Consider the following 9736-nt stretch of genomic DNA (forward strand, 5'->3'; position numbering starts at 1 on the left):
GTTTTCGATTTTAAACTGAGTCTAACTTTCAATTCTCTCTTTACCTCTGTGAAGCACTATGAATTGCCCTGTGTATGAATGGTGCTATACAAATAAATTTGCCTTTGCCTTTAGTCTCCATTTGCATGTCTTTGGACTGTGGGAGGAAGCCAGGGAGAACATGCAAACTTCCTCTTCTGTCTTCTTACACCTGTGCATGACTGATGCCTTGCTTAAATGGCTCCAAGCTTGCACACCTGAGATATCCACACAGACAGCATTGCTGCTGCTTCAAGCTCTCAGGTTTTATTTTGAGTTTGCCTTTGATGGCATTTGTTGGACCCAAAAACTTGTGGTTCAAAAGTGGAGACTTGCAACCAATGAACAGTGATATGATTTGGATTTACTGTAAGTCAAAAAAGAGAGAGAGAGCATGGGAGAGTGCACAGGAGAAAGCACAGCCCTTCACTTAATGTTCTTTTACATTATTATTTTAAAGGTTTTGCAGTTCGAATTTTGCTGTAGTAATAACAATAATAGTTTAAAAATAAAAACTAATCTGTTTTTGATATGTGTTTTGAGTGTTCTGTCTCTCTGTGTCAATTCAGATAGCAGAAAACAAATCAGTCCTTTCCTGCTGTTGAGACAATTCAACAGGCACGAGTCAGAAGTTAGTACAGCATGGAGGAAATCAGTCACACTGATGATAGAGCTTGTCAGTATTGCAGCTGATGGAGGCCGCCACAGCATAATGCCAAATGCACAGCAGCTCCTATTGTTAACAGAGAGAGAGAGCGGGTGGAAAAGCAGATGATGGATGCCTTTCTGCGGCATCCTTGGGAAGGATCATCACCCTCAGTCGAAAGCTGGCTTCTCTATCACTGCAGTGACAGAGAGCCTGGGAGGTTGAGGCGACTCTTACTTTAGAGCAGTAAAAGTAGAATGAGGTTGACATGGAACACCAAAGCGTGGCACAGAGACACAAACATGCTGCACAGGTTATTAAGTCAAACTCCTGTGATGGATGGCCACATTTCATAGGTCTGTCCCTGATGGGCCACAATTGATACTTTGTGAGGACAAAGTGCTGTCTGTGTGTGTATGTGTGTGTGTGTGTGTGTGTGTGTGTGTGTGTGTGTGTGTGTGTGTGTGTGTGTGTGTGTGTAAACAGCTCAGAGGAATACTTCATTGTCATCTGTTATTAAATCATGCTGCGTCTTATCAGGTTACATTACTACATTTATTTACTTTACTTACATTTTTTTCATTTTGAATGCAGGGGATTTCCATGATAGTGTCTCATTTATCACTGGTAAACATGCTCTGGTTGTGACCCCCGTTTCCCTTTCATTCCTTGTGTTTCCTCAAAGCCTGTCTGTCTTTCTGTGTGGTGACAACACGGCTGCTTATAATCATTTTGTTGTCGTCCACTACAGGACACCAGTGCGCTACCCTCAACCTTGACAACAGCGGTGGCTCTTCAAACTGATCTTGCCCTAAAAGTTGAGTCTTGTTAATTGACTTCCTGTGATGTTGGGTCCTTTGCGAAGATTACCAAATCTTGTGTTGATAACCTGTGTTAAGATACGAAAAGGTAAAATAAACCTTTATTCCTCCCTCAGTGGGGAAAAACTCAAAGCAAATTTCCGTATTGTTTCATTCACTCTTTGGACACGCCATTATTCGTGTTTATTCTCCTCTAAGGAAGGCAAGTTTGTCATGAATGGTGCTCTCATAGCATGCTTTCAAGAAAGAGGGGAGTACTGCTGCTGCTATTTTGCTACATTTTAAGCTTACTTTAGAAGAGAATATAGATGTTCAGTCATTGAATATGTCCACACTGACAAATTGAGCTGGATATTGCTCTCCGTCATGACTGCCAGCAAGTGCTGAAGCACGCAAGTTAGCCTAGCTGTCCCCTGTCAGAGGAGCTCGCTTCTAAAAAATTCATATTAAATGACTACAGACACATTTGAGCTAGCAGCTAATCTCAACATGATTCGTCCACATAAGGCTATTTTTGGCCACAAACCATTCAGCAAATCCTTAGTTGCACACAGACAGGTGAGACCCACATAGTAAGGCATGAGGCAGGCAAGCTTATGGTCAGCACATTGTCATAAATAGTGCCACATTGGCAAATCATACCACACTCTACTGCTAGCTCACACTGCTGACACCATCCCATGTTTAACCTCAACAGACACTCAAGCCACTGGCAAACCTCATCGTGATGAGGAGTACCCAGAGAGAACCCACACAGGAACAGGGAGAACATGCCGACTCCACACAGAAAGATCCCGCACCCGAGCCGGGACTCGAACCCGGAACCTTCTTGCTGTGAGGCCACAGTGCTAACCACTGCACCACCATGCAGCCTGATAGTAACACCAAGAAATTTAAAACTACTTACCATCTCAACCTCTGTGCCATCTATAGTAAGGGGAAGATGGGGTATACCTTTACGGCTGAAGTCCATAACAACTTCCTTTGTTTTAGAAGCATTTAAAAATAAATTGTTATCCTCACTCCACTTGATAAGATGTTTAACCTCTGTTCTACAGTGAGACTCATCATTTGAATTTATCAATCCAATGACAGATGTGTCATCAGCATACTTAACTATTGGAGTGTTGTGGTGAGAGGCAGTGCAGTCATACATGTAGAGAGAAAACAACAAAAGACTAAGACTACAGCCCTGTGGCAAGCCGGTGCTTAAAACAAGTACATCAAAAAGGAAGTCACCTATTAAGATTCTTTGGGGTGTCAAAGTTAAAAAAAACTAAAAATTAATTTACGTAAACCAAGACATTGGAGTTTGTGTGTTATGATCCAGCATTCCTGTGCTAATTTCCCTCTCTCTACCCAGTTCCGAGCTCCGCCCCGTTGGTTGGTGATTGGCTGCTCCCTCTGTCAGTCACTCTGCGGCACACAGGAAACACCAGCTGAATCCATTCCCTGATTACCCCCCTGGGTTTATAAGTCTGAGCTGGTTGTTTCCGTGTTGCCGGAATATTAATTAGCGTTCGTCGTCCTGACCGTAAGTTTTTTCCGAGTTCGCTGCCTCGTCGCTGATTTCTAGTCCGAGTACAGAGCACTCCCCGTAAATTGTACTTTTTTTCTAAGTGTGATTTCGCTCCACTTTTTCCTGAGCCACTAAGGTGTGCCAGAAGACCCAGTATTTCTGTGGTATTTTGGTTAAAGTTATTTGCTGGATAATAGCAGCTGAGTGCTGACCTTTTTGATTTCCTTAGATTTCCATTCCCGTTCTAATTTGGCTCGCTGATTTCTCAGCCTTGATGTATTTTTCTCCCCAAATTCGTATTTCACCTCAGAGTTAGTCTGGTGGTCGCCTTTTGTTATCGTTCTTTCAGCTTATAGTGCTGCCCGTGTTTAGATTTAGTGTTTTACCAAATTTTAATTGTTGCGCCTGTGCGTTTTGTTAGTCTCACTTGTTTGTTGTACCTCAGAGAAAGCACAACCACTGTACACCAATAAACCTCGTTTGTTAAACCTTGAGCTCCTTGTGTGGACAGTCTGTCTCCTCTTGTGCTGATTCTGGTAGCCTGGTGAAGGCAGGTCTAACATTGTGAATGAGATTTGAAGGAATGATAGATTTAAAAGCAGAACAATAGTCTACAAAAGCATTCTGACATAAGAGTAATACGAGAAAATATCTCTTAAGTACAAGATCTCGTAATTACAAAATCAGGATCTCATAATTACGAGAAGGAAAGGTGCTTCATTGGCCACTGCTTCACATGCGCAGTGTTGACACCATCCTCATTTTTAAGAAACATCAGTATTTCCAAGTGTCTCAAACCAAGAAGGTATGAACGGCAAATTTACTGCAACATCACCATCCTTGCCACTTGCGAGCCGACATTCCCTGTCTCGCAGCTCTTTTGCTTGCGTAACGTAACGCAACACCCCCGCGTGCAGTGGAGCTACGATGAAAGACCTAAGTAAACAACATGAATACCAAAGCTGATTTCTTTCAGACCGCACTTTATTTTATCTCGTAATTACAAGATAAGGTTACTCCGTTTTTTTTTTTTTTATCCAGTGACAGCAATGCGCTTCCATATAGGTTACATACATTATAGCCTTACGCATTTTACTTTGTGTGAAGACATTCAAGGTTTCACTTTTGATAGTTGCAGAATAGTATTATATATAAAAGTTTGAAATGTTCAAATGGTTATATTACATGTCTTGACAGGTCTCAAGTCAAAGTCTGTACTTAACGACGACTCAAACGTGGCTTTGTTCCCGGGACAATCTGATGTTTTTAGCTCCTTTGACCTAGTCTCAAGGAGCGACTATGAAGTGGATGGCGACACTTCATCTGCAAACGTCACAGGCCAGTGGTTCACATTCATGAGAGCACCTGCCGCTACCAGTACATCTGGACAGAAGACATCCTCAGGTGCCCTCAGAGCTGTGGTCTCGAAAACATTCCAAAGGTAATTCCAGCTTTATTGCTTTATTATAGTGATACAATACTTTATGTGTAAGAATATCTGCTCATGTACCATTACATATCATCATCAGTTTTTATTGACTATTCTGTATTTTAATTGTTCAGTTTGTTGTAAATTGTTTCACATAAGATGGGCACATTTTCAACTCTTTTCTTTGACTTCGATTTCAGCAAAAAAAAGTTTTGGAGCGTATTTCCTTGTGTAGCACTGAAAAATTGTACTTTGGAGAATTAATGTAGTTAAGATTACCTGACACCAAAGCTGATGTCATTTCAAGGTACTGTTTTCAAAATATCTCAAGTTTTATAGCAGTATAAAACCGTCAGCCATTTCCCCTATTATCATTATTCCCTGTGATAGAAAATTATTTTATATGGTATTATTGCAGATCGATGTACCTTGCAGTTTGTTGGTGGGAGGCTGAGCCCCAGCAGAATGGTTATGATTCAGTTTTTGGAGTGCGAGGCTACTCTTCAGGGAATCATTGAAAAAGTCCAAGATGCAATTAGAAATCATGACCCCCCCCCCCCCCCCCCCCCCGGTATTGACCGATGCACAGGGAAATGCTATTTCAGAGTCTGAAGGCACCCCAGGTAGGCAACATTGTTTTATTTGTAAGCCTTTAGCAGTCTCATGATTCATTAATTTGACCATTCATATTTTCTTCTGTTTTTCACCCCTTCTACAAAGGCTTATCCCACTGGAAACAAAATGCACAAAAGATTCTTGCTGTACAAGAACAGGACTTCCAGGGTTTACAGAGCTTGAAAACGAGGAGATTGAGGTATTTTTTAAGTTACTGTATACTCAAGAGTCCAAAAATAATAATGAGTATAATTTTTAAGTTTTATTTATCCTTACCTTTGATGTTCAGATTTTTCTTTTATTTTTACAAGACTAAAAAAGGCCATGCTACACAAAAAAGGCTCAATAATGTCCCACCACCCCAAATCAAAACCATTAAAACACTACCAGATATGATCTTATGCATGTCTTTTTTTCCACAGCCGAAAAGAAGATGATGCTGCAGGCACTGGAGAGGTTGCAGAGAAAATAGAGGAACTCTTACTAGCATCGCAGAGCCTACCAGATGTTACAACAGCAATCAGAGAGCTCACCAGTCTTGTTACCACGCCAAGAGTCATCCTAACTTCTTCCCAACTACAAACCATCAAGCAAGGGTTCTGCTGTGTTATTTGTATGAGTAAGTGCAGTCAGCAGTTCCTGTCAATTTTATTTTCTATGTTTCAGAAACTCAGATATACAAAAACACACTCAGTCTCTACCCAAAGTCAGCTGTTACTCATTGACTGCGACTTAAAAAAAGGTGTACTTTAACCAAAACAGTATTAAAAAGACTTGAAACTGATTGGGTTTTTTCTACATATAAAAGAACAGTCAAGGAAACATGCGCACGGAAACTCTATTTTCCTTCTCATCCTCCTTCTGTAGAGTTTGTCAAGGAGCCAGTGTTCAGCCAGTGCTGCACAAGTATCATTGGTTGCAAAACCTGTGTGGAACTGTGGCAAGAGACTGCTGTACACAGTGCAAAATGTAGAAGTAACACTGCAGGCAACAACATCTATGAAGTTACTGGTCTTTCAGAGGCCTTTTCTGTTCTAAGATCCCTTTAAGAAAAGCAGTAACACTTCACACTGTGATACCAAATTAACTGGTAATTTGCTAACTTAACTTCAAACTTAGTGTTGACTCTCTTTTACTACAATTAACAATTCATTTCTATGTTTGCTCTGGTTGTTGTCATAAAGGTGTTGAGCATAAACTGGAGGGAGAGGGAAGTAAAAAATGTAACTACTGTTCTTTTGTTTTAGATTTAAACGTGTTATTGTTTAGTTAAATGCAACTTTTTCAGCACGAATCAAATCGGTAAACCCCTTGCACCAAAATGTATCCTGTAAAGAATGAACACATTTTTTTACATTTGGTAACTCCAATCTAGACACTGAGTTTAGTGCACGAGCAGAAATCTGGTCTGAAATTTGAAAGAGCATGGGTATGAAGTCAACATTTTTTTTCTACTGCCAAGCAGAGCATTCATTTTCAGTCAAACATGTTCTTGACGCTTTAAAATCTCAGGGATTCTGGAAGCAAAGATTGTGATGAACAAGCTGAATGGAATCATTTTATGTTTCTTTTGTTATGTTTTAAAACTGATTTCTGTTACAATTATTGAGGTCAAAATCATAATCTGGCAGGATACTGCTGGATTGATATGCAGCATCTAACTTGGCTGCTCAGCTCTTACGTTGAACTGTTTTCTGAAACCATTTGCCATTTAAATGCTCTTGTATGGTTGAAAAGACCAAATAGTTTTTCACATGTTGTGCTTAGTTGTGTTTATAATATGGAGCAATGCCTCTTTGAAGTGTGCAAATTCATTGTTTACTGCTCTAGAAAACAAGACTGAAATATCTTGATATTGCTCTGCAAACTGATTTTCAGCAGTTAGCTTGTCCTGTCCGGTTAAAAGTGTATCAAGTCCAAAAGGAGTGTGTGCCGTTAGTGAAGATCCCAATTGTTGGCTTTAAAGGTCTGCTGCTTCAAATGAGCAAGGTAACATGTCTTGTGGAATTCTTTTGGGGCACCCATGTTCCGCCGTGTCATTTGATACACCTCTGCCTGTGAATTAAAGAGCACACTCTTGGTTTATTAATATATGATTTAATGTTGTGATTAATTCTTTCTTTGTAATACTGGCTAACAGTGTACCCAAATTCGATGAGCATTCCCATGACTCCCCCACCCTTTTAAGACCAATCTGTCACAACTGTCAAGTCAAGTTGGATACATCGAATCTCACAAGGCTGTTATCCATGTCTAGTTCCTCTTGATCCATCAACTGCGGTTAGTTGACGCAATTGTTAACCTCAGGCCAAATTTGTTCAACAATATGATTCTAAATTGACAGCAAAGATTTGTCTCTAGTTAACTGGTGTGTTGCTGAAATTGACTGCACAATTCCTTATAAAACTAAGTTCACCAACTCAGGAGCACATTTGCCCAAAGATCAGCTAAATGAATGGGTGTAATGTTGACTGAAAGCTGAGATGGAACATTTACAGTTTTAACAGAAATTCTGCTTTAGGACTGTTTACCTTACAGGCACAAAAAATGTATCACATAAAAAAACATACAAAGTACAATGGAAATTCTGAACTCATGGGGGGTTCTTCTGCAGTTTAAATTAAGGCCAGTTTTCAAAAAAATAAACAAGAAGAATAATGTGTTACAGCAGGGCTACTCCATTACAAATTCAACTGGGCCAAATTTTAAAATCAATAAATGCATCTGGGCTTCTAAATGTTCAGCACCCAGTAAGCAGCTGTTAATGTCAAATTTCAAACCAATATAGATCAAGCTGATGAAAAATCTGCACTTTCTTTTAATAGGCAAGGCAAGCCAAGGCAATTTTATTTGTAGAGCCCATTTTCACAAACAGTTTGTCTCAAAGGGCTTCACATGGCATCATAACAACATCCTCTGCCCTTTGACCCTCACATCGACTGAGGAAAAACTCCATAGAAAACCCTTTTAACAGGGAAAAATCTGAGAAACCTCAGGGTGAGCAACAGAGGAGGGATCCCTCACCCAGGACGGACAGACGTGCAGTAGATGTTGTTACAGACAAGAAAACACTTTATAGTTAATAGTCTCCATTTTAAATTTGGCAACACAGAGCACATCAAAAGGTGCATAAAAACACAATAGAGCTGGATCTGAATGTAACCAGAGGCAGTAGAAATGTTTTTTTCACGAGAATTAAAAAAATAAAATGAAATTCTGTCAATAATAATTTTGATCAAATCTTACCCAGGCATATCTCAAAGTGCATAAAATCTAAATTTGCACAGTTGTAGCTACAGTTGAAAAGGACGTGTTTTATACCCAATATCTTGGGGCTACTCCTGGCAGCTAGCCATGCTTCATAACAATGCAGCGCGTCGTCAGTAGACTGTTGCTTGGCTACGCGGAGTGTTGCAGTCATGGTCTGAAATACTGTGCAAATAAATGTAAATTTGTGAAACAGGTTGCCCTCTGTATCTCTGGCATGACCACTTGGGGTTTGGTTCAGGGCATTAACATGGGGACCACTAATTGAATAGGCCTGTGTTAAGTGCAATAAAAGCATTATTTTAATGTATGCGCAATAAAACAGTATGGAACTGAAGCAAGCAGTAAAAATGTTTGTTTTGTTTTTTTTTCTCAAAACAGTGACTAGTATCTTTGTGGATGAGGTCTGCAAATTGGGCCTCCTCTCCTGGTTATGACAATGAGATGACATCAGCTCCTGCATGAAGAGTGACAAATAAAACTCCATGCCATGACTCACTCGCACCTGGTCCCATATACCATGAGCAAGCACTGCAGGCCTGTTGGGTGGAAAAACACTTTTGTATTTGTTTCCAACTTTTTTAACTTAAATGTTAAAGATATACGTACAGCAGTTTCCATTCAATTAGACTGTATTATGAATGCAATAGCAATGTGTAAATTATGTATACCTGTGTAAAAGGTGTAACACAAAGTAGATAAGATATTTGAAAACAATTATTTTCATTTGTTTTTGTTTTTTTATTACCCTCATCCCAAAGGTCCCCTCTTTGAAAGTTATTGTTAAATTTGATGGGTGGGTTAGTCAATAAATAAGAAAATTATCTGCAAATGTGCATCACAGTATATTTAGCTGATAGCTTTTCGGAAAGAACAAGATAACGAACAGTAAAGAGGTAACAGCAAGCACAGGATAATTATTAATTAAATTGTTTTACTGCAGAGCAATCTCTAAAACTCGAGATTGCACTTGTGGCAGATTATGGTTTTTACCATAGTAAAGATCCCAGACCATTTCTAGTTCTATATCCTGATACTGCCAAATGTAATTGTCAATGTCACAAAGACAGAGTATTAAAACAAAAGCTCTCCCTACACAACTTAAGGCTGCTCTTTCTCCTACTCATTTTTGAAGACATGACTTGCAATAGAGTTATAAGTAAGTATAATTACCTTAACTCTTAACTAACAGTCTTGTTTTTGTGTTTTGCTTTTATTTTTTTAAATTATGAAATTGAGTGTGCTTCTTTTTCCCCTCACTGAAGAGTTCTCTAATCGGACCCTCTCACCATTTGCAGGTGGATACAAATTAAGGCCGCTCTTCATCCTACTCATTGTTGAAACCGTGACTGGCAATAGAGTTATATGTAAGTATAATTACCTTAACTCTTAACTAACAGTGTTGTTTTTGTGTTGTACTT

At 39.5% G+C, this 9736-nt stretch overlaps 1 long non-coding RNA gene across 1 annotated transcript; it reads left to right on the forward strand.

The window, feature by feature from the left end:
- The first annotated feature begins 4260 nt into the window (after positions 1–4260).
- On the forward strand, positions 4261–7075 carry LOC147254462 (uncharacterized). Its single transcript, XR_015118049.1, has 4 exons — positions 4261–4445; positions 4852–5056; positions 5154–5247; positions 5471–7075. It is a non-coding gene; the product is annotated as an uncharacterized LOC147254462 (long non-coding RNA).
- The last annotated feature ends 2661 nt before the right edge of the window (positions 7076–9736 follow it).

Source organism: Aulostomus chinensis, chromosome 10 (genome assembly GCF_037954235.1).
Source record: "Aulostomus chinensis isolate RoL2024-O1b breed Wild chromosome 10, RoL_Achi_v1.0, whole genome shotgun sequence".
Taxonomy (NCBI): Eukaryota; Metazoa; Chordata; class Actinopteri; order Syngnathiformes; family Aulostomidae; genus Aulostomus; species Aulostomus chinensis.